Here is a 24,596-nt window from a genome sequence, read left to right as displayed (position 1 = left end):
AACCATCTGTCAGATATGCTTCAACTTGGATCCTGCACTGAGCAGGAGATTGGACTCAATGGTCTACTCTTATGGGATGCTTCCAACTCGATAATTCTATGATTCTCTGGTTAAAATAGTGAGCCATGCACAGTTATTCATCACATGTTGCAATACTACTACAACTCAGGCCTGTCTGAAAGATGAAGGGCTGGGGGGGGGACTGTGAAGGAGGGCTCAATAAAGAGTACTTTTGCCAGCAACCCTCTCTACACCTGGAGCTGACTCTGAAGACATGATGATGCTTGCTGCCATGTGTCTTCAGACCTTACCCCAGCCACAGCCAGTCATTGGGGCAGATACATGTGAAAGTTTACAGGCATATACCAATACACTAGGCCTCTTCATCAAATGACATGGATCCTGTCAACAAATCTGAGTAATTTCAATAGACCCGATAGAGACAAGCTGGCATGTGTGAAAGCTGTGATTAGTTTTCCTGGCCTCTTTTGCTTTGTGGGAAAGAAACTGTGAGGGCCCTTGGTTAGGTCAGATTTATAGCTTTGGACTGGTTTCTTTTAAACCCTCTTTAAATACAATTTGCCAAGTTGAAATGAGCTGTGTCGGTGGACTGGGAAATACTGTATAGGCACTATTCCTTTGGCCCCAGTTAATATGGCTAGTCATGGATCCTCCACCAGCGCAAGTTGAATCATCCTAATGGCATGTTGCCGAAGCCAGTTCAGAACTGTGGTGGAAGTGCTCACTGGAAATACAATACAGTATTGCTCTTACTGCATAATTAAACTTTGTAGAACAGACCTTCTCTGTACATGCATGCATGTGCCTATCTATACTAACTCATTCTTCCCTGCCCCTGCCTCAGATTTGTAGGGAAGTGAAGTCTTAAAATTTCTCCTTTCCCAGTTGTAAACTATATCAGCTCCAAAATAGCTGGACAACTGAGTGATTTAGGCATCTCCTCGTTGGGAGTGCAATTCCCCATTGTTCTTCCTTGAGAGAGGCTGGACTTGATGATCTATTGGGTCCCTTCTAGAAAGGTTGTTGTTCTTCTTGTTGTTAAATCTAGGAGGATGAAACTACTGTGACGTTTTCCCCTAGTGATTTGAAGACCTGTAGGGAACTGAAGCTGCCATTGCTCAGTTAAAATATGAATGTAAAATGCCCTTGAATTTGGATCTTCCTCAATGCTGATGAATATTGAACTTGCGTGTTTGAATCCAATTTGTCTCCCTCTCTGTTATTGAATTTCAAGATTTGAGAATTGTGAAAAAGAAAATACCGAAGAGATTCTTCCTTTTTGATACTTAATGGAAGTTGCCCTTTCTTTCAATACTTTCAAAACAACATTTATACAAGGATTTTTGTAAGATGCAAATTGGTGTGCATTTAGAGTGCAGTCCTGTCAATTTCTACTCAGAAGCAAATCCCACTGAATTCAGTGGACTCCATTTCCAGGCAAGTGGATATAGAATTACAGCCGTAATAGATCAGAAGCCAGATAATAAGATGACAGCTCTGCTGATGTGCTGTATTGATTTGAATGCAGAAATGAGTAAATAATGCATTGCATCAAGTAAAATGAGGCATCTTCCCTATATAACTCTGATGCTTTCAATTATTGATTGCCTGAAAGCATTTTTAAATGTTCTAGTGTCACATGCATATTTCAAAAGGCACTGCTGTTGTAACCAATATATTCCTTTGATATAATATAAAAGAGGGTATTATTTACCTATGAAGCCACCACTTTTCTTCTGTTTCTTCAATTAGTCGTCAGAATAATAATAATTTTAAAAAGCCCTGAAGCTTTGAAGAATTCCCCACCTTTACAGAGTCTGAAGATAAAGACAGCATTGGTATTTATACCTTTGGGAGTATGTAATAAATCAGCACGGGTAAAAAGGAAAGACAGTAAATAGCAAGGGCAGCGCCTGCTCAAACAAGCATATAACTAGTTAACAGACCTCGAAATATGAGGCTACCCTTTAACTTTTGACATTCCATAGATTTGTTTCTGTCTCTAAGTAGCAAATGAGGGAAGGAAACATTCCTAAAGAGATCTAACATAGCCAGTATGCTGAAGAGAAAACGTGAGCAATAACATTGCTGTTGTGACATGCTTTAGCCCTTTTCTGAATGGTGGTGGTAGTGGTTGGGGAAATCATTTCTAACACATTGTTATGCAGGCTTAATGCTTATATCCCACCGAGCTCAGTGAGTCTTATTCATTTTATTATTTTTTTATATACCTTGTCCCCATAAATACACTCAATGGGGCCAGAAGCCAATATAAATTTAAAAAGAACTCTTAATTAAAATTTTGCATCAAGGCAAATAAATCAAAAACACAAAGAAAATGCAATATCTCACCGGAACTGTGAACTAAGTACAGTAGTTATAAAGATGGTAGACAATTAAAGCAGTGATTAAAGCATAACTACATTGCATTGAATTTGTAACTTAACAAGGGATAATTTCGCTCTTTCTGTAGTGTAGATGTAATTTCTGTCTTGTTTCTGAAGCTACACCTTATTAAATGACAAATGATGCAGTTTGATTTCTATGATGATTTGCTGAGCACATGTCCACTATGGTGGACAATAGATGTGCTAGATAACAGCTGGAATCCAACTGTACATCACAACTAGAGTAGGCCCATTCAAACAATGTGGTAACTCCTCCATAAATTCTGATTATTCATTGGACCTACTCTTGTTGCAACTCATTAGTGGATTTCAACCACTGTAGGTTAAATATTGGAAAATTCAATCCCAATCTCAAAGAAGGGCAGTGCCAAAGAATGCTCTAACTGCCATACAATTGCACTCAATTCACACGTTAGTAAGGTTATACTCAAAATCCTACAAGGTAAGCTTCAGCAATATGTGGACCGAGAACTCCCAGAAGTACAAGCTGGATTTTGAAGGGGCAGAGGAACTCAAGAACAAATTGCTAATATGCGCTGGATTACGGAGAAAGCCAGAGAGTTCCAGAAAAATATCTACTTCTGCTTCATTGACTATGCAGAAGCCTTTGACTGTGTGGACCACAGCAAACTATGGCAAGTCCTTAAAGAAATGGGAGTGCCTGACCACCTTTGTCTATCTCCTGAGAAACCTATATGTGGGACAGGAAGCAACAGTTAGAGCTGGATATGGAACAACTGACTGGTTCAAAATTGGGAAAGGAGCATGACAAGGCTGTATATTGTCCCCCTGCTTATTTAACTTATATGCAGAATACATCATGTGGAAGGCTGGACTGGATGAATCCCAAGCTGGAATTCAGATTGCTGGAAGGAATATCAACAACAACAGATTTGCAGATGATACCACTCATGTCAGAAAGTGAGGAGGAATTAAAGAACCTCTTAATGAGGGGGAAAGGGGAGAGCACAAAAATGGTCTGAAGCTCAACATAAAAAAAAACTAAGATCATGGCCACTGGTCCCATCACCTCCTGGCAAATAGAAGGGGAAGATATGGAAGCAGTGACAGATTTTACTTTCTTGGGCTCCATGTTCACTGCAGATGGTTACAGCAGCCACGAAATTAAAAGACTCCTGCTTCTGGGGAGGAAAGCAATGACAAACCTCGATAGCATCTTAAAAAGCAGAGACATCACCTTGCTGACAAAAGTCCGAATAGTCACAGCTATGGTTTTTCCAGTAGCGATGTATGGGAGTGAGAGCTGCATCATAAAGAAGGCTGACTGCCGAAGAATTGATGCTTTTAATTGTGGTGATGGAGGAGGCTCTTGAGAGTCCCCTGGACTGCAAAGAGAACAAACCTATCCATTTTGAAGGAAATCAACCCTGGAAGGACAGATCCTGAAGCTGAGGCTCCAATACTTTGGCCATCTCATGAGAAGAGAAGACTCCCTGGAAAAGAGCCTGATGTTGGGAAAGTGTGAGGGCAAGAGGAGAAGGAGATGATAGAGGACGAGATGGTTGGACAGTGTAACTGAAGAGACCAACATGAATTTGACCCAACTCCGGGAGGTAGTGGAAGACAGGAGGGCCTGGCGCGCTCTGGTCTATGAGGTCACGAAGGATAACTCTGCACCATGCAACAATCATAAGAAAACTTCTGCCCTAAAGTTGGGCACCTGGAATGTTCAGACAATGACCGCTGGCTTTTCTGACGACCTGCAGGAAATAGACAATGCTCACAAGACAGCTGTTATCAACATGGAACTGCATAGGCTGCAGATGAACGTTGTTGCTCTGCAAGAGACAAGATTGCCAGACTCTTGATCTGTCAAAGAAAAAAAAATCTTATTCTACTGGCAGGGAAAACCATTGAATGAGACCAGGGAATATGGTGTTGGCTTTGCGGTCAGAAATACTCTGCTGAGATCCATTGTTCCATCTACTGTGGGGAGTGAAAGAATTCTGTCTCTGCAACTCCATTCATTTCTCCATCAGGTCTGGTACCCTTATTAGTGCATATACACCAACACTGTCATCTACAGCAGAAGTCAAAAACAAATTTTATAACGATCTGGCAGCTACTATCAAAAAAAAAAAATCCCTGAGAGAGAGCCACTCTTCATTCTTGGAGACTTTAACACAAGAGTTGGTGCTGATCACAATTTTTGGCCCACTTGTCTAGGCCGTTTTGGCATTGGGAAGATGAATGAAAATGGCCAACGCTTGCTTACGTTTTGCTGCTATTATGGCCTTTGTGTCAGCAACATGTTTTTAATATGAAGCTTCGACACAGAGTCTCTTGGAGACAACCAAGATCGAAGCATTGGCATCAGCTCAATTTGATCCTCACTAGACACTCTAGCCTTCCTAGTATTACAATCACACACACTTATCAGGGTGTTGATCGTGATACTGATCACTCCCTGGTGTGTAGCAGAGTAAAACTGAATAAAGAGATTGTATCACACGAAAAAGGAAGGAAGACTATGTATTAACATCAGCAAGACTTGCAATCAGAGAAAAGTGAAGGAATTTGTTCAAGTGCTTGAGGAAACCCTTCCAGGCCCGGCTGGTGCAAATGCACCTGAACAATGGGAACATTTCAAGAATGCTGTTTATAACTCTGCCTTGTGCACATTTGGCAAGAAGACCAAAAAGACAGCAGACTGGTTTGAAGCCCATTCAGAGGAGTTGATGCCAGCCATCAAGGAAAAGACAAGAGCTCTAGCAGCATATTTTTATTTATTTATTTGATTTCTATCCCATACAAAGCCTGTCCTAGTGAGTACAACTTGCAGGCTCTTCGAGCTGCTCGTAGCAAAGTCCAACAGACTGCCAGGAGATGTTCTAATGATTATTGTCTTCAGCTCTGCTCTCAGATACAGATAGCAGTGGACACAGGTAACATCGAGGGAATGTATGGTGGTATTAAGCAGTCTTTAGGTCCAATACAGAAGAAATCTGCTCCCCTGAAGTCTGCTATAGGTGTGATCATCCAGGACCGAGCACAGCAGATGGAATGCTGGGTGCAGCACTACTCTGAGCTATATTCTAGAGAGAAGGTAGTGTTACATACAGCACTGATGTTACCTGTCTGTCATGGGTTTGGAGGGAAAGTTCCATCCTATGGGGAGTGGAAGGCGGGACATCAGGAGGAGGGGCTGTACTGTATATATATGTGGAGCGTGTGTGGAGAGCAGAAGAAGAAGCAGCAGCTGGGAAGAAGAAGCTGGTGTGGGAGTCTGTGTGTCAGACAGGGTACTACTGTGTGTCAGTCAGTACCAACCTGATAGGTTCAGGTGTCTGTTGGTTAGCCAGAACTGATAGGTTCAGGGTCTGTGCTTCAAGTTAAGTGTTCTGTGTGAACCAAACTGTGTGCATGTATGAGTGAGACAAAGCCACGTTACTATATCTTATTCACCTGATTATTTTATTTTCCCTGTGTGTTGTTTTAAATAAACCTTATTCTTTTATTTGTTGAAAATCCATCCCTGGTCTGTGTGACTTCTTATAGGGAATGGTTGGTGGCAGCTTAGTGAAACTGTGGCATATCCCAGTAGGTCTGGGTTTGTCACATTGATTGGTGTCCAGCGTGTGGGATACGACTGGTCCAGTTGTCCAGTGGTCCAGCAAAGCCTTGGCAAGTGTGCCCAGAGCGAGGGGGGTCTAGTCAGGGACAATCTGAGAGCGCGTAGGTAATCTTCTAGGTGTGCCTCACGGGGAGGTGCACTAGTAGAAGAACGTGTAACCTCAGATTGGGGGCTAGATTAAGGAGCTCTGAGGCAGCCTGTTTTGGCGGGAAAAAGCTGAGGCAAAATTGTAAAGTAGAAGTGATTTAGCCTGCCTGCTGCGAGGCCCAGCAGAGGGGGGTAGACTCTGGCTCGCAACTGTTGCAAGTTAGTGCTGAAGGACAGCAGCAATCTATAGAGAAAGCTGGTTCTGAGGCAAAAGAAAAAAAAAGTGGTCGCTTTATTTTGAGGCTTGACTTTTGAAAGCAGCCTGTTCTGGGGGGGGATTATGCCCTTGACTCGAAGCCAAATGGCAGAAATGGGTGAAGTGAAAGACCCTCAGGTTGACCAAGGTTCTGAGGATGAATTTGGCTCGGTGCAAGGTGACAGCACGGGAGAACAGAACCCAGAACTCAGGAAAATGCTCATAGCCCAACAGCATGAACTGAGGATGAGGCAATTGGAAAAAGAAGAAAGATTAGAGAGAGAGAAAATTGCTCTGGAAAAGGAAAGGATGGTGTTTGAGTTAAGAAGATTGGAACTGATGAATCAGAACAATAATAACAATAGGGATTCTGAGGGAGGCCAATTGTCTAAAGCTGACCTGAAGAAATTCCCTGTGTACCACAAGGGAGATTGTCCTGAGGTGTTCTTTTCCTTAGTGGAAAGAGCGTTTGTGGACTTCTCAGTGAGGGAAACTGAGAAGATGACCATCATGCGATCTTTAATCAGTGGCAGCCTTGCTGAAGTTTATTCAGAGATGCCACAGGAACTGATGAAAGATTTTGCAGAGTTTAAAAAACTGGTGTTTGCAAGACATGGGATAAATGCGGAACAGCTGAGGCAAAGATTCAGGTCAATCACCAAGAAACCAGAGCAGACTTTTACCCAAGTGGGGGCCCAATTGGTGAGGCTGCTAGAGAAATGGCTATCTCAGGAGGGGACAGAGACCTTTCAGCAGCTCAAAGACTTGATAGCGCTGGAACAGTTCTATTCAGTCCTGCATGGGGAACTGAAATTCCAGGTGAGGGAAAGGAAACCGAAATCTGTGGCCGAAGCAGCGGAGATTGCAGATTTTATTTATCAAATAAGAAAACCCTTAGGTGCTGAGTGGAAATCTGTAGATAAACCCAAAGAAACCTACAGCAAGTACTCTCAGGGACCAGGGAAAAGCCAGCAAGGGGGAGGGGCCCATGGTGAAGGGAAGCCCTCAGGCATGAAACCAAGACCTCAGATTTTGGAGGGAAAACCAAAACAGGATGAGAAAGACTCAACATATAGCAGAAAATGTTATTTCTGTCAGGGAAAGGGCCATCTAATCTCAGAGTGTGAGAAATTAAAGCAGCTAAAAGGAATTGTGCCTCAGGATTCGAGTGGAACCAAGCCAAAAGCTGTGTTCTGTGTCCAGAAAGAGCAAGGCTCATTGCCACCCCAATCCCGGAATAAAGACACGAGACATTGGTTTGGGTTAATGCGGGCCACACTTTTATTCAACTTGGTAATTCAACTAACCAGCCTTTCGGCCAACAAGATATATGGGGGCCTGCTGTAGTGCGGAAAACCGTAAAACTGGGGTATAATCATACCCCAATCTGATCAGAAGGGCGAGTCCCCGGCCGCCAAGCTCCTTCGGTCGAATAACCGTCGGATCCTGTCTAGCCGCTAATAAACACCCCAGACCTCCAGACATCTTTAACCGATGCCTGTTGGTCTATGAGTGGCCCAGCGCATCCTCCCCCCACAGGCAGAGTGATCGCACGATCCGCAATGCCGGAAGGTCAGATGCGCTGTTAGCTTACTTGATTTATCCATTGGGACACACCGAAATACCGGTTCTTTCCGCACTACCCGCCAGTGTGACCGATAGTACATCCTAAATACTGCCAACAACCCCAGATCCAGTGTGGGATAGGCGAAAAATCCCCCCATCCAAAGCCAATCAGGATGAAGGTCAAAAATTCCTATCCGGCCCCAAAATAGGCGACCACAATTCACACTAGATCAAAGGGCGGGCGGGTGGGTGCCCAGAAACGAAAGAGGCCGATGCGGGTGGAGAGCCCCCCTTTAAAACCTGCTCTCCCCGCTCGGCCAAGCCCGATCTCGCGATGCCTCGTGTCCTTCCGGGGTGGGTGGCAAACCCCGCCCACCCGCTCAAAGTCCGAGGACTTAGCGGCGGGCTCACTCTTGTCACTGAGGGAGCCTGTTGCCATGGCGACTCAATCTGGAACAGTGACATCTGCTGATCAGGCTGAGGAAAATGGTCCTCTTGTAGAGGTCAGGCGCTGCCTACTGGTGAGAACAGATTCTCAGTTGTTTGAAACCGCAGGGGTGGACGTAGGAATACTTGACCATCAGTATAGGGGGCTGCGGGACACTTGTTCCCAGGTGACCCTGTGCCATCCAGATATTATTCCTAGGGAATATATAATCCCAAATGAGAGCATGAAGGTGGCAGGGATTGAGGGGCAGGTGATCTCACTGCCAGTAGCGGAGGTACCTGTGAACTTTCAAGGCTGGAGGGGAGTTTGGCGGCTAGCGATTTCATTGACTCTGCCAGCAGCCGTGCTCGTGGGAAATGACCTGGCTGAACATGTGAAACGGGTGCTAGTGATTACACGTTCACAAGCCACCACGGGGACAGTTCAGGGGGGTACTGATGAGCCAGAGACGGAAGCAGAGGGGAGTTCAGAAGCTGTGGTGGAAACCTTAACCACAGACAGCCGATTTGGCCAAGAGCAAAAGGCAGACGCCACTCTCCAAAAGTGTTTTGAACAGGTGACTGACGCCCAGCTAACACCTGAAACCCCAGTGAGATTTCTAGAGGAAAAGGGGATTTTGTATAGAGAGACCCTGAGGAATATCTCAAAAGGGGGAGATGGGATCCAAAGTCAGCTAGTGGTACCTGAAAAGTATCGCCCCATGATCTTACAAAGGGGGCACTCTGACATGTTTGCTGCGCACTTAGGGGTGAACAAAACACAGCAGAGAATCACACAGAATTTTTACTGGCCTGACATAGGGAAGCAGATCAGGGAATTCTGTAAACAATGTGATGTGTGTCAAAGGCAAGGGAATAGCCGCGACAGGACCAAAGCAAAGTTGTGCCCTTTGCCTGTGATTGACACTCCGTTCAAATGCATAGGGGTGGATATTGTGGGACCGTTGCCCAAGGCCACAAAGAGGGGGAACAGGTTCATTCTCACCATTGTGGACCATGCCACGAGGTACCCTGAAGCCATACCCTTGACTAACATTGAAACTAACACAGTGGCAGATGCCTTGGTGGGGTATATGTCCAGGATGGGATTTGCCTCAGAAATAATCACAGATTTGGGCGCATCGTTCACATCGAAGCTCATGAAACGCTTATGGCAAATCTGTGGAATTAAACACCAGGAAACCACTGCCTATCACCCTGAAAGTAATGGGTTAACTGAGAAGTTCAATGGGACTCTAATGCGCATGATTAGGGCTTACTTGGCAGAGAATCCAAACAATTGGGACCAGAAGCTGCAATCCCTTTTGTTTGCTTATCGATCAGTGCCACAAGCCAGTACCGGGTTCAGTCCGTTTGAACTTTTATTTGGGAGAAGGGTGAAAGGGCCCCTTGATTTGATCAAACAAAATTGGGAGCAGATCACCCAGGATGACCCACAAGACGTTGTGACATATATAGGCACTTTAAGGAATGACTTAAAGAGAAACCTAGAGCTAGCAGCAGAGACCCTGCAAGCTCAAAAGGTCAGAAAGAAAGCTTGGGATGACCAGGAAGGCAGGGAGAGGCACTTTGGCCCAGGGGAGGAAGTGCTTTGGCCTAGGCTCTGCAAAGAGAACAAACTGCAGCTGGGTAGCCCAGAAATAAAATACTTGGGTCACATGGTAGGGGGAGGAGTGATAAAACCCCTAGAGGCCAAGATAGAAGCAGTTCGTGATTGGCCTAGACCCAACACCAAGAAAAAAGTCAAATCATTTCTTGGGTTGGTGGGCTACTACAGAAAGTTCATCCCGAGGTTTAGCGAGATTGCGGCTCCGCTGACCGATCTGACGAGGAAGAAGGCTGATGACCGCATCCCGTGGACCAGCGACTGTGAGGCGGCGTTCCAGAGGTTGAAGCAGGCGCTCATCAACTATCCAGTGCTGCGTGCTCCAGACTTCGACCGGGAGTTCATCATCTACACCGATGCGTCTAACAGCGGGGTAGGAGCAGTTCTTTGCCAGGAGGATGAGAATGGTGACCAGCATCCAGTGTCCTACCTGAGTAGGAAACTCCAGAAAGGTGAGAGACATTTGGCAACCGTGGAGAAGGAGTGTCTGGCCATAGTCTACACGATCCAGAAGGCCAAGCCTTACATCTGGGGAAGACATTTTATTCTGTGCACTGACCATTCACCACTGCAATGGTTAAAGACAATGAAAACCCACAATAGCAAACTTATGAGGTGGGCTTTAAATCTGCAAGACTATGACTTTGAAGTGAAGGTGGTCAGAGGGTCAGTGAACTGTGTTGCTGACACCTTGTCAAGAAGACCTGAAGAATGAAGACGGCGAAAGAAACATGGACTATGTATATATATTGATGACAAAAAGTTAAATGTACCTGTTTTTTGAACTTGGTTTGTATGAATAAAGGTAACTTGATGTAATGTATATGGTAAATGTTTAAATGCCTAATTGATATGGTTAACTTAGAATGTAAGTATAAGTAAGTATGATATTGTATGTATAAATGTTTTTGTATGTTTTGGATTCAGGTTGTTTTTTGGGAAAAAGCACCTTAGCTTTCCCCCAACAAAACAACTTATAGAGAGGGGAGGTGTTACATACAGCACTGATGTTACCTGTCTGTCATGGGTTTGGAGGGAAAGTTCCATCCTATGGGGAGTGGAAGGCGGGACATCAGGAGGAGGGGCTGTACTGTATATATATGTGGAGCGTGTGTGGAGAGCAGAAGAAGAAGCAGCAGCTGGGAAGAAGAAGCTGGTGTGGGAGTCTGTGTGTCAGACAGGGTACTACTGTGTGTCAGTCAGTACCAACCTGATAGGTTCAGGTGTCTGTTGGTTAGCCAGAACTGATAGGTTCAGGGTCTGTGCTTCAAGTTAAGTGTTCTGTGTGAACCAAACTGTGTGCATGTATGAGTGAGACAAAGCCACGTTACTATATCTTATTCACCTGATTATTTTATTTTCCCTGTGTGTTGTTTTAAATAAACCTTATTCTTTTATTTGTTGAAAATCCATCCCTGGTCTGTGTGACTTCTTATAGGGAATGGTTGGTGGCAGCTTAGTGAAACTGTGGCATATCCCAGTAGGTCTGGGTTTGTCACAGGTAGTAACCAAAGATGCATTAAATTACATTGAGTGCCTGCCTGTCTTGGAAAAGTTGGACAGTGAACCAACTTTAGCAGAAATAAAAGTGGGCTTGGATTCCCTTGCCTCTGGCAAGGCGCCTGGGAAGGATAACATTCCTTTTGAAGTGCTGAAGTGCTGTAAAGTAATCATCACCACTGAGCTGTATGAAATATTTTGTCTTTGCTGGAGGGAAGGTGGAGTACCACAGGACATGAAGGCTGCAAACATTGTCACATTGTACAAGAACAAAGGTGACAGGGGCGACTTGCAATAACTACCATGGCATCTCTCTTCCATGGCATCTCTCTTCTTAGTGTTGTAGGGAAGCTGCCTGCCTGTATTGTGCTGAAGAGGCTCCAGATACTTGCAGACAGAGTCTATCAAGAATCACAGTGTGAATTTCGAGCTAAGATATCCACCATTGACATGGTATTTTCCCTCAGACAGTTGCAGGAGAAATGTAGGGAACAATGACAGCCACTCTTTGTGGCCTTCATAGATCTTACAAAGGCCTTTGATTTGGTTAGCAGGGATGGCCGTTTTAAAATACTTCCCAAGATTGGATGTGCACCTCAACTCCTTAACATCATCAGGTCCTTTCATGAGGAAATGAAGGTCATTGTAGTTTTTGATGGCTCAACATCTGATCCCTTTGACATCTGAAGGGGAGTGAAACAGCGCTGTGTCCTCGAGCTGACTCTGTTTGGGATCTTTTTTGCTGTCATGCTGAAGCACACTTTTGGAACTGCAATATAAGATGTCTATCTCTGGACTAGATCATATGGAAAGCTCTTTAATCTTGAGAGCGAAGACCAAAGTCCAGCTGAAACGCATTCAGGACTTCCTCTTTGCCGATGATACAGCTGTTGTTGTCCATTCTGCTGAAGACCACCAGCAACTTATGAATCTTTTTAGTAAGGCCTGCCAAGACTTTGGATGAAGAATCAGCCGGAGGAAAACACAAGTCATGGGCCAGGGTGTGGACTCACCTCCCTCTATTACCATCTCTACACAAGAATTGGAGGTTGTTCATGATTAATACCTTGGCTCAAAAATCTCTGACACCTTCTCTCCAGATGTCAGACTCGATAAATGCATTGGCAAAGCAGCTATCACATTCTCTAGATTCACAAAATATGGCTTAATCAGAAGCTGACAGCATATAGCAAGATCCAGGTTTATAGAGACTGTGTCCTGAGTAAACACCTGTACTGCAGTGAGTCCTGGACCCTTTGTGCACGGCAGGAGAGGAAGCTGAACACATTCCATATATGTTGTCTACGATGCATTTTTGGTATCACCTGGCAGGACAAAGTTCCAAATAGAATAGTCCTAGAACGAGCTGGAATTTTTAGCATGTCCACATTACTGAAACAGCAATGTCTACATTGGCTTGGCCATGTCGTGAGAATGGCTGATGGTCAGATTCCAAAAGCTCTCCTGTATGGAGAATTAGTGCAGGGAAAGTGCCCCAGAGGGAGACCACAGCTGCCATACAAGGACCGGCAAGTGGGATTGAAGGCCTTAGAAATTGACCTCAACAGATGGGAAACTTTGATATCTGAGCATTCAGCCTGGAGGCAGGTGTTGCATCATGGCCTCTCCCAATTTGAAAAGTCCCTTATCCAGCAGGCCAAGGCAAAGAGGAAGTCCTGAAACCAGCAAAATGAGGGAGCTGGACAGGGGACAGAGATTATATTTGTCTTCAGTGTGGAAGGGATTGTCACTCTTGAATTGGCCTTCTCAGCCACACTAGATGCTGTTCCAAGACCTCCATACAGAGCACATTACCATAGTCTCTTGAGACTGAAGGATGCCTACTCAGGGACAAACTTCTTTCCGACACTTTCAAGCTGTTACCCGATTAGGATCATGAGGGCGTAGCACCACTCTGCACCCCTAATTCACATGAAATCCACAGGTGTCTTATCTCACTTACAGTTAAGCGATATTCTTGTTTGGTCTTCCTTCTAGGCCCCTGTGGCCTTACCTTCTTATCTCTTTACCAGGCAAAGTAACTCTCTGCAAAACATTTTCACACATTCCATTGCTTTTAACTTCATCTTACACAGAACCTAACAGACTCCATCTTCATATGACTACAAGTCCCAGTTCCCTTCAATTTAATTACAGTTAAATTGAATACACAGCTTGTTGGGGGGCAAAGTGTTCTTTGCTTAATTATGTTTTAAACTGCCCAGAAAGTGTTCTAAGCGCTATATGGCAATATACAAGTTCAAACAAACAAACAAACAATAAAACTAACATGTATATGTCTGAGGAAGTCATGCTTTAGGAGGGAAATGTGTTAATCATTGGGAATGTACATTCCCGATAAAAGTCTGGTTTGACATTTAAATGAAAGACACTGATAGCTTTTCTTTCCGAATAAATGCAGGTTCAGGCATGCCAAGGCATCCGTCAACTCACGCACAAGGAATGAATATGAGGTAAGCAAAGGGTCTGCTTCTTTTATTCCATGCTTGGCTGATAACTCAGAATGCCCTGTCTCTCTCAAGCTGGATTCTTTAACATGGAAAGAACTCTGTCTGGTTCTTAACAATTTGTGAGGACAGGAGGATACCATGCTTGCTTCACTCTTGTTTGGTTGTAATTTTCATCAAAGTAATTATCCTCCTTCTTTTTTTAATCATGCAGAAAAGCACATAAATCATGTGAAGAAAAGCACCTTCTATAACTTCCCACACAGCAGATACCAGATAGGCGGGGTATAAATAAATAAATAAATAAATAAATAAATAAATAAATAAATAAATAAATAAATAAATAAATAAATAAATAAATAAATAAATAAATAAATAAATAAATAAATACACTTCCAGTTAAGAAAATTGTACTGTATGGAATTGCAATATCACATGATATATTATTATGTAATACAAAATATTATTATGGAATATGCTGTATGATGGCAGAACACGTGCGTGTTGGACCTGAGATGACACACCCACACAAGGTGCTGCATCTACTGAATGGTGTATTGCTCATGAAGGTCTTGATTTAAGAAACATGTAGTTAGGATGCATAGTGGATCACTTCCTCTTCCCATCTTACAATCACCTCTGATCAAGCTTTAATAGCACTTGCTTCTCCAACCTATGGATTTTGCTTATCTCCTTTACTGAAGTGGTAAATGATAGATGTGTGGTTTAGCCAGAAAACTCTATACAGTACTCATCCCTGGAACATACTACAAGTCACTTCCTTATATATGGAGGAAGGAGAAATATAATTTCAAAATTTGCTGAATGTGTCCTGCTGTTTGCTTAAAATACCTTGAATGTAATGTGATGCATAATAATAATATGTCAAAATCTAGACACTCATTAAAAATTATAGCAATAGTTGAGCAGGGGAAGTCCTTCTTCAGTGGTAAGGAAAGTGTTACCTATTAAGTCTGTGAAGATTCTCAGTCGTCCAGGTGAGGTTAACTGGAAGTTGAGTCATGGCAACCGCATTTCTTTCTTAGGTTGAAATGTTTCACTACTCATGCAAGCTTCTTCAGACTGTGGAGAGTTGGTAGGAGACCCCTGACATATCCTCCACATTGGTTACCTGTCTTGTGGCCCCTGAAAACCCCACTAAAAAAATAACCTCAATGGCAACAGCGACAACAATGAAAATAACAACAAAAACAACAACGTTGCAACAGAGAAACATTACTGTATACCATGGCTCCTCTTTTGTAGGATTCACAGTCACTTTTGCAGCTATTTAATTTGCAGACCATATTGGTTTAATTTATTCAGGGTGCAACTAGACAAGATTAGTTATCCTGCGTTGGATTGGGCTAAACAGGATTGCTTAGAGAGTGTGGTCTGAGGCTCAGAATGGTCCTTGTATCCATACGCAAAGATTGGGTTTCAGGATAGGAAACCAGAACACACCTGAAAGCAACCCTATTTAGCCTGTTGCTTCTTCTCGCCTTCAATGCCACTGCACCTCCCCCTTCACAGGGAACAAGGGAAAACTGGAGGGGAAATCTGACTTATTGATAAGTGACTTCATTGGCTTGTCACCCATAGGACTGGATTGTAAAGAAAAGCGGTGGGGGAGTCCTCTGCATGGGAGAAGAAGAAAACTGGTTTTCCCCCCTGTTTGTTGGTAGGTGGCATGTCACTTCATTGGCTTGTCACCAAAGCAACTTACTTACTTACTTACTTACTTACTTACTTACTTACTTACTTACTTACTTACTTACTTACTCACTCACTCACTCACTCACTCACTCACTCACTCACTCACTCATTCATTCATTCATTCATTCCCCGCCCATCTAGACCAAAGTCTACTCTGGGTGGCTAACAACAATAGATAAAAGAAAAACAATATAATTATAAAAAAGACATAGGATTGTTGGAGGAAACATCTACTAGGACTGCTTTGATTCAATACCGGCAATCATCCATACTGGAAACCAAACTAAAATGGAGCAATGCTAACTGCATTTTAAAAAGCAGTAGTCCCTGCAAGTGATCCAAAAAGATACAGATAGCCATGAAAAAATGTCAGTCTGGTTCGTGAGTGCCTTATATGTCAAGTAAGTGTCAGAAAATAGCTCAGAATTGACTGTGCCAAGAGTGATCCAAAGCGCAGGACAAAGTGTTATCTGGTTTCACCATCAGCTACTATGGTGAGGTCGGATGGCAATGATAGCATCTTTATTTTTTTGCCCAAATCATCTGTTCTTTATCTTAATAATCTTAATTGGAGAAGGAAGTCTTCAAATTCTGTATTTACCTTTGAGAAGGAGAGTTCTATGTTTCATGTTGATTAACAATTGCAATGGTTGGAAACTGTTTAAGCATCAGAGAATTGCAGCCCTGTGGTTCTGGGGATGCCTAGCTAGCCCCTAAGGTGAGACTGTTTTTTCTTAAAAAAAATTAATTAAGAACATAAGAAGAGCCCTGTTGGATCAGGCCAGGGAACCAGCTAGTCCAGCTTCCTGTATCTCACAGGGGCCCCACCAACTAGAGACCTGTCTCCTGATACCTCTCCCCTGCATCTGGCATTTGGAGGTACTTTCCTTCTAAGCCTGGAGATTCTACATCCCCATCATGGCTTGTAACCTGCGATGGACTTTTCTTCCAGGAATCTGTCCAATCCCCTTTTAAAGGCATCTAGGCCAGATGCCATCACCATATCCTGTGGCAAGGAGTTAAATATATTTTATTTTATTATTAAGATATAAAAAGAAAAATAATGAAAATAGAAGTGAGTGTATGTACAATTCATGCATTTTAAGAGCACCTGATATTTGTATGCATGATTTATAATCTATGTTTTATGCTAAATTTACTATTCTATGCTCTAGATTTAAACTTCACCTTTTGAAATATATGCTGTGCTCATCCTAAATTCTATCTTATTCTTAGTCCACATTTTTACTTTTTTGACATCTGCTTTCCTATTTATGAGCATTTTTACAGCATTATTTCTGCACTATTTGTTTAAATAATCAAAATGATTTCCCCACTCTTTTCCAATTTCTTGGACAGGTCTTCTGTTTATACAGTTTGTAAGTTTAACCATTGTAGCATAGTCAAACATTTTCTCTGTTGATGAGTATGTCTCTGTTTTCCAGCTCTTAGCCATTATTGCTCTGACCCCTGTTAACATACAATTAAACAGTTCTTGTGTGGACATTTCCAGGTTTTCTGACGGTATTGCCAGACTGTCTCTAGCTTCACCTCAAATCTAACTTTCAGGATTTTCCTCATTTCAGCATTAATGTCTTTCCAGAATTTCTTTGCCTTTTTACAAATCCACCACATGTGGTAGTATGAGCCTTCAAGTTCCTGACACTTCCAGCAGAGATCTGTGTAACGTTTATCCATATTTTTAATGCCTGTCGGTGTTGTGTACCACTGATAATATATTTTGTACCAATTTTCTCTTAGAGTTTGACATACCATTAATTTAATTTTTTTGTCCATAATCTTTCCCATCGTTGAAAAGTTATCTCTTTTCCTAGATTCTGCATCCACTTTAACATATTGATATTGGCTGGTTCCATTTCTGTGTCAAACTGAAGTAGTAATTTATAGATATGTCCTAATAGTTGCTCAGTTTTTTGTAAACTCTGTTAAATTCCTTAATCTTCCCCTATTGTCTCTTTATACAGTATCTTGAAATTAACTGATGGTAGGATAGCCAGTTTATCTTTTTTTCCCTTCTTCTTTTATTACTTGCCATGATTTAATTCTCCCTAAGGTGAGATTGTTAATGGAAATAACTTACAGTCCAATCAGCACAGAAGATGCTTTCTGAGAAATAATATGGTGACCAAGGACTTCCTTGTTCAGTTGAGATCATTAGGTCAAATAATAGGCATTTTACAGAAAAGTTAAAATGGCAAACTCTCTTTAATGAAATGACACTAACAAAACAAACAAAGCAACAACAAAAAAATAACTGGGAACTTTCCGTGCAGCCGTTTTAAGAAATAGTGAAGCTGTGGTTATATACATGTACAATGTATTTGTTATATATATTGGCTTCCCCTCCCCATCTGTCAGGACCCATTAAAAGTGTTGACAATGTTGCATCACAAAGCAGCACACAACAGCCAAGCCTGGCCTGCCTGCTAGATTTTGCAGCTAATTGTCCTTGTTTCACATTATGATCGGACACCTTTCATTCCACCGGGGAGCATCTGCAAAGGTATAGATTTTAAAGTCTCTCAAATATTGCTGCTCAGGCTTATGCCTCAGTAATGCACTCCTAATTTGTGAGTAATTTTGTTTGTATTTTGTACTGTGATACTTCCTCTTGAGTTGGTATGCAGAGGTGGATTTTGGATGGTCATCATGTGTTGCCTTTGCTTAATCCTGAGTAATCTAGTCTCATCTGTGAGTAGCTTTCTCCCTGGTGTGATTGGGGAAATGTGTAGATTTCTTCCTGGATGATGTGGAATACCTTCCCTTCTCTGTTTTATCTTTCTGAGCCCATTATGTGGCATACACTACTAGGAACTGGCCCCACTTCTGGGGACCTTGCTCTCTGCACAGCCAGCCACAGCAGGCAATAGCCACTAACAGGGGATTTGCAGTAGATGGCACCGAAATGGACTGGTTTCATCTTAACACCATATATTAAAAGAAAGTAAAGATGGTAGGCGTGTGTTTTTTTTTTTAATGCACCCTAGTGTCTTGATACCTATATGCAATGCTTAAGGGAAATTATGTAAGTATCTCTCCTGTTCCAGCAGACTGTTCGCTGTGTGATTAATTGCATGGCCCATGTCACAACCGTACATGCAGTGGAGAGCCTACTGTGGGGAGATGCTTAAACCGTGACCTTCTGCTCCGTGTTTTGGTGACAGGATTCCAAGCATATTTACATAGTCCATTAACCTGCGGAGCTTTTTGTAGTACAGTCCATTGGCATCAGCAACAATTCCTCGATGACATTAATGAGCCAAATGGACGGTAACTAGATGGGGCAGGTTTTCCCAAACAGTCTTCTGGGAATCATTCAAACTTTTATGCTGATTACTGAAGCAGTACACTGGTAAGCTCCCCAAAGATACAGATCAGTAATGTGGAGAAGAAAACCAAACAAACATTAATTCTGTAAAAGTTTTACAGTATTGTTTCTAAAAGCCAGTGTGAGAGATATTTTTGGGAAGCTCAAGCCAGACAACACAGTGGGCTGTGGATGTGGTCTTGTGATCTGACTTTGAATTCTACCTAGCAACAATGGGTGCGTAGCAGTTTCTGTAGGAACATATGGATGCCTTCCTTCCTTGTTTACCTGACAATAATAAGAAATTAGCTAGAAAAAGTATAGCAGTACTAAACATCACTCCTCTTCTTCTAAGAGGTCATCATGTGATAGCAAGCAGCAGATTTCATTGCCTTTTTTTGACTTCAGACATGAAGCACTGGACAATAGAAACTGTACCGTCTCTATCTTCATCACTAACTTTGTCTTCATTTCCCACTCCTTTGGTAACAACTCAGATATTGGATGGTGTTAACATCTGGGGCATCAGTACAACATCTGATAAAATAACTTACTAAAGGTTTAAGAAGCTCTAGGTCTTCTTTTAAATCTAAGAGCATCTGCGTGGTCAGTGGTGTCTTCTAAACTCGCACTAAGCCATTCAACCTAACGGCCTCTTGAGCTATCTGTTTACAAATTTTGGAGAGCTTTCCTGGTTTCTATTCCTGTATTTTTCCATTGATAAGATGCCCCAATTTATAAGACACCCCCCACACACTTTTCTAACCCCAAAATTAAGTATTCAGCCTCTGGGCTCAGAACGCTCAGACGTTAGGAGTCCCTGTTGCATCTGGGCCTACATGTGCCTCCATCGAGGTGTGTTCTAATTGGTTTGTTCAGCATCAGCTGATGTGAGCTCCATAAGCCTCATGATTGGAGGAAGCTAAGCATCATGATTGAAGGAAGAATCTTTACAGAGGCAAGGTACAGGCTGTTTTGTTTTCTTCTCAGCTTACTTCTGTATATAAGATCCCGCTCAATTTTTAGTGTAATGATTTTAGGAAAAAGTAGCATCTTATTCATGGAAAAATACAGTACTTCTGCTAGATGATGATGAGAAATATTTGCTTTGAGTCGACCCACCTAACTTGACTTTTCATCTGGAGAAGTTGGTTTTAAGACTAAATGTATTCTTTCCAAAATTTATTTTTTACATTTCATGTTAAATAAGATAGAAATCTGCCTACTTTCTTCCCATTCCCCTCATTCCGTTTAGCATTGACCTTACATGCTCCGGATCTGAGGAGGGCATTGTTTTTTTTATGCACACAGGAACAGGGCCTTTCAAAAGTCTCAACATCTGCTTATTTGGTCATAAGAAAGGATTACTCATGTAATTACAGAGATTTGTCAAATGGGCTGGCTGGCAAACAAGCAAGCAAGCAAGCAAACAAACAAACAAACTGTTAATTGTTAGTTTTTTTCCTCCTTTGTATCATATCCCTTTTTTGCCAACATGCTAAAAAAGACTAACACAGTTACCCTTTTAGAAATGCATTCTCAACTGCTATTAAACTTGCTTACCAATTGGCAAAAATGCCACATCCGTCTTCCATAGAGTACCACTTGGAAAGGGCAATGGCTGTTTCTATTGTGTTTCTTAGAGCGGTTTGTTTGGCTGACATTTGTAGAGCAGCAACCACCCACGTTCTTCCACATTATAGACTGGATGTACATTCATGGAATGATGCTGCTTTTGGGAGAGTGGGACTTTGTTTCTCTGCCTCCAATAAATGAGTCTATCAATCACCCACATGCATGAGTCACAAGGACCATAAAGTACAGGTTGCTTGCCGGTAACCTCTGGATCTTCAAATGGTTGGCTGTGAACTGAGGTTATAATGTGGCTGGCAGTGGGCTCTAAACAGAGGTAACTGAGGAGTGCTGGAGACTTTGCAATACACAGGTGTGGTAGGGTTTCCCCTGAATTGCCTATCAAAAGAATCTCTTTCATCACTTGATAATGGAGAATGAAAGCAAACAAAGGATTTTTTTTTTTTTAAAAACTAGAGTCCTGAAGTGCAGATAGAGTAAACTGGTACCTGTAGAAATTAGTCCACCAGCACTTTAGGACTATAGAGTAATAGGACTCAACCCATTTCCCTGGCACATGAACCCATCTGTTAGTCAAAATGGGAGTTCTTATCTGCTATGTCCATTATTTCCATCACCCATATTTTATATATATTTACTTTATATATATATACATATAGATAGATAGATAGATAGATAGATAGATAGATAGATAGATAGATAGATAGATAGATAGATAGATAGATAGATAGATAGATAGATAGATAGATAGATAGATAGATAGATTTACTTTACTTTACTTTACTTTACTTTACTTTACTTTACTTTACTTTACTTTACTTTTATATATATTTACTTTACACCAAGCCCTGGCAACAGTCTTTTATTTAGAGTTAAAGGTAAATGTAAATATCTGAGAGAAATATAAATATAGGGAGGCAAGAGACATATACATGGAACTTCACATGCCACCATACCACACACACTGGATAACAACAATATTGATACAGTATCAGGGAGCATCAAGTAGTATCGTGTAGCAGCAGCAACAGCAGGTGGCAAGGACAACAGGGATTTTCTTCCATGGATTCAAACAAGTTGGGCTGGAGTGAGTACTTAGAAATTTTTTTTGTGTGTCACTATAATAAGCTTAAGTCTAAAGACTGCTCAAAGTTATAATGCTTTTTACTTTTTAATGATGTATTTTAGAGTTGAATTCTCTGGTTTTTTACTATGCATTTCAGACTACAAACTCTTGCACTTTTAAAATGTAATTAAAACATTATTTTTGGTATTTTATTGTGCTTTTTACGCTCCTGAATTTTGTGTTGAATTCTGACAAGTATTTGCCTGCACTTTAAGTTTAGTTTCCATATATTTTTAAGCATCTGTGCCTACAGTTTTCCATAGCTGTAAGACTTTTGAATATTTTCAATATTTGGTACGGTATTTCTTTTTGTGCATATTGCGATTGTGCCGCTTGTCATCTACCTCCTTTTTCTTTACTTTGTCCAAAGAAGAATTCGCCACACCCAGTTCTTCTAATAAAACCGATTTATTGTTTAACATGGATTTCTCAATTTTTGAGTCTTGTTTGTCATCATCCAACTTCAACGACAAATCATAAATCCCAACATTATTAAAACTAGGTATCTCTTGTGATAAGACAATGGGGAATAACAACGTCTTGGGTCCATTTGGGTCTGGCACCCATCAACTTTGGTGTATTCTCAGGCCACTTCAAGTTTGTGGATGAGCCGTCGTAGTTCCCTGCTGTTCCCCTTTTGTTGAGCCATATCTCTCTCTCTGTCATGGTCTGAAGGGGCTGGAATCACTGTACATTTTTGCCTTTCTTTCCTTTGTTCTTCCCTCTTCACCCACACCCTGTATTCCTTCTTTTGCTTTCGCTATTCAATCTCCCCCCAGTATGGTGGGCTTTCTATACATTTGTCGCCTCCTTTTCCCTTTTGGCATACTCAGGAGGCACTTTGAATTCTACCCCCTCTCCTGTCCAAGGATCTTCCTGGATCAACTGTACTTGTTCTTCCTTTTCCTCTCCTTTCTCCTCCCTTTCCCAACATGCTTCTGTCCTTATTTGAGAGTCGGACAGTATACTCTCCTGATCCTGGGCGAGGTGGCTCGTCGCCTCACAATATGAAACATAGAAGCAATTTAGATAAACAAAGCTTGTAAAAATAGGCAAGCTGATGCTGCCTACTAATTGAAACAATGAAAAGATTTGTTCTTTGATGAATTTCAATGCAATTGGAATGGTTTATCTGATTCCATTCTGGAATTAATATTTAATGGGGAAACTGCCAGCTGTGATGAACACAGACTTCTGATTTTTCCCTAGAGGTCTCTATTTTTCTGTAGGGCTCTTAGAGAGATGTTCAGGTGTCACACTCCTTGACCTGACATAGGAACCAGAGGCAGAGAGAAGAAAACCAGTTTTTTGGCATGGGTGTAAGTTTCTCAGGTTTTCCCTGAGTACTAGTCAGCATGACTAGTGGCTGGAACATCCTAGAAGTTCTAGTCAAAAGAGGAATTTCTCCAAACTCTGCTAGAGTTTGCACTGCAAAGATAAGGCATGGCCATGGATATAATTCTGGCCTTGTGATTCATTTAAAGCACTGGCCCAAACCTTCTTATCTGAGATGGTTCTATATCAGATCACAAAGCCCAGAAGCCAGCATGTCTATGGGTCATTCCTAGAAGCTATAGTCTGAAGAAGTACCTTTTAAAAGTTTTGAATACTAGCTGTTAAATAAACTCCTCTGTAGAAAGACAAGTGGGGATGGGAGAACATTCACCTCTCTGAAAAGATACCCCCTTAAACTGACTTAAGATTTCAAGTGAGCACCATGAGGACAACAGCTTGTTTTGTCAGCTTCGGGGGGGAGGGAGAAACATTCCATAGTTGCCTAGCAATGATAGGTCATGCCCCGAAAGGGAACAGTTTTCCCTCCTGTTCTTCTCCCAAACCTTTAGCGCAGCAGCTGATTGGCTGGGGTAGCAACAAAACAGGCAGCAGCCCTGGCAAATCACTACTGGCCATAGTCTGAGGGTGAAAGGTGGATGTGTCGGTTTGGGTCCTTTTTCTGAGGAGACAAGGAAAGAAATTGTGTGGCTTTCAGCCTGATTTGAAAAAAGCCTCCAAGCAATTCACTCAAATTGTATTCTTGAGGTTCCATAGAGTATTACCAGCGATTCTCCAGTCACAAGATCTATCATCCGGCCAGTCCCTCAGAAGCCTTTGCAAACTAGCACAGTTCCTGTTTTGTGGCATTTCTCCAGAAATATGTTCGTGACAAATGTGGGTTCTGAGGGCAGGAAGTCTGAAAAGCAATAAGTAAGGAAAACAGAGGTAAGGAACCTGTGTTGCCCCTTGCAAACGTAAGTATCCACCAACTCACTACTGATCTGATTTTCACTACAGTAGGAAATATTGGTCTGGGCTGTACCATGTCAGCCTGTGGACAGGAGCTCATGTGGTGGAATGCTCCTCTCAGCAGTCGTTCCATTTTTTAACACACCTGTGTCCCAAACTGGAAAAGACAGAGGTTGGCCAGACTGTCTCAGTTCAAACCATAAATCCAGTTCCTGAGTGTTTCTTTGCCCCTCTATCTACCTTGAGAGGACATCACTCTCTGGAGACCATATTCCAGTTCCAATGCCCATTCTCAGCCATTCAAGTTCATTTGTTGAAGTGACTTGTTTTAGTTGTTCCTTCACACCCATTGAGACAGCCAAAAATGAGTCACCATAAAAACGTTTTTGTACTTGAGAACTAGTCCTTAAGGGTACCCCCATGTGTCGTTCACATCTCATCCCTTGAAAAATGTACCATGGAGGCAAGGGCTTGTCCCTTCCTTGACCATGCTCATGTGTATTTAACAGTTCATTTTATTTTTATTTTACTTCCCAGGAGGAAAACTCATTGAATTCCCCAGCCAATTTAGTCCATGCCTAGGGAATTCTGTCTAGAGAATAAGAATTGCAAATAAGAGTGTGCCATTCTTCCTG

At 42.1% G+C, this 24,596-nt stretch overlaps 1 protein-coding gene and 1 long non-coding RNA gene across 2 annotated transcripts in view; one reads left to right on the top strand and one right to left on the bottom strand.

Annotated features, from left to right (window-relative positions):
- The window catches only part of LOC110073477 (uncharacterized), a 13,446-nt gene extending 11,622 nt beyond the window's left edge, over positions 1 to 1,824 (bottom strand). The window contains exon 1 of the mRNA XM_072990087.2: positions 1,736 to 1,824. The gene's annotated coding sequence lies outside the window, so the exon portion shown is untranslated. The remainder of the gene's footprint in view (positions 1 to 1,735) is intronic.
- The window catches only part of LOC144586813 (uncharacterized), a 26,642-nt gene extending 2,046 nt beyond the window's left edge, over positions 1 to 24,596 (top strand). The window contains exon 2 of the long non-coding RNA XR_013541858.1: positions 13,909 to 24,596. This is a non-coding gene — a long non-coding RNA (uncharacterized LOC144586813). The remainder of the gene's footprint in view (positions 1 to 13,908) is intronic.

This window comes from Pogona vitticeps, chromosome 2 (assembly GCF_051106095.1).
Source record: "Pogona vitticeps strain Pit_001003342236 chromosome 2, PviZW2.1, whole genome shotgun sequence".
NCBI lineage: Eukaryota > Metazoa > Chordata > Lepidosauria > Squamata > Agamidae > Pogona > Pogona vitticeps.
This window is presented reverse-complemented; position numbering and strand designations above follow the sequence as displayed.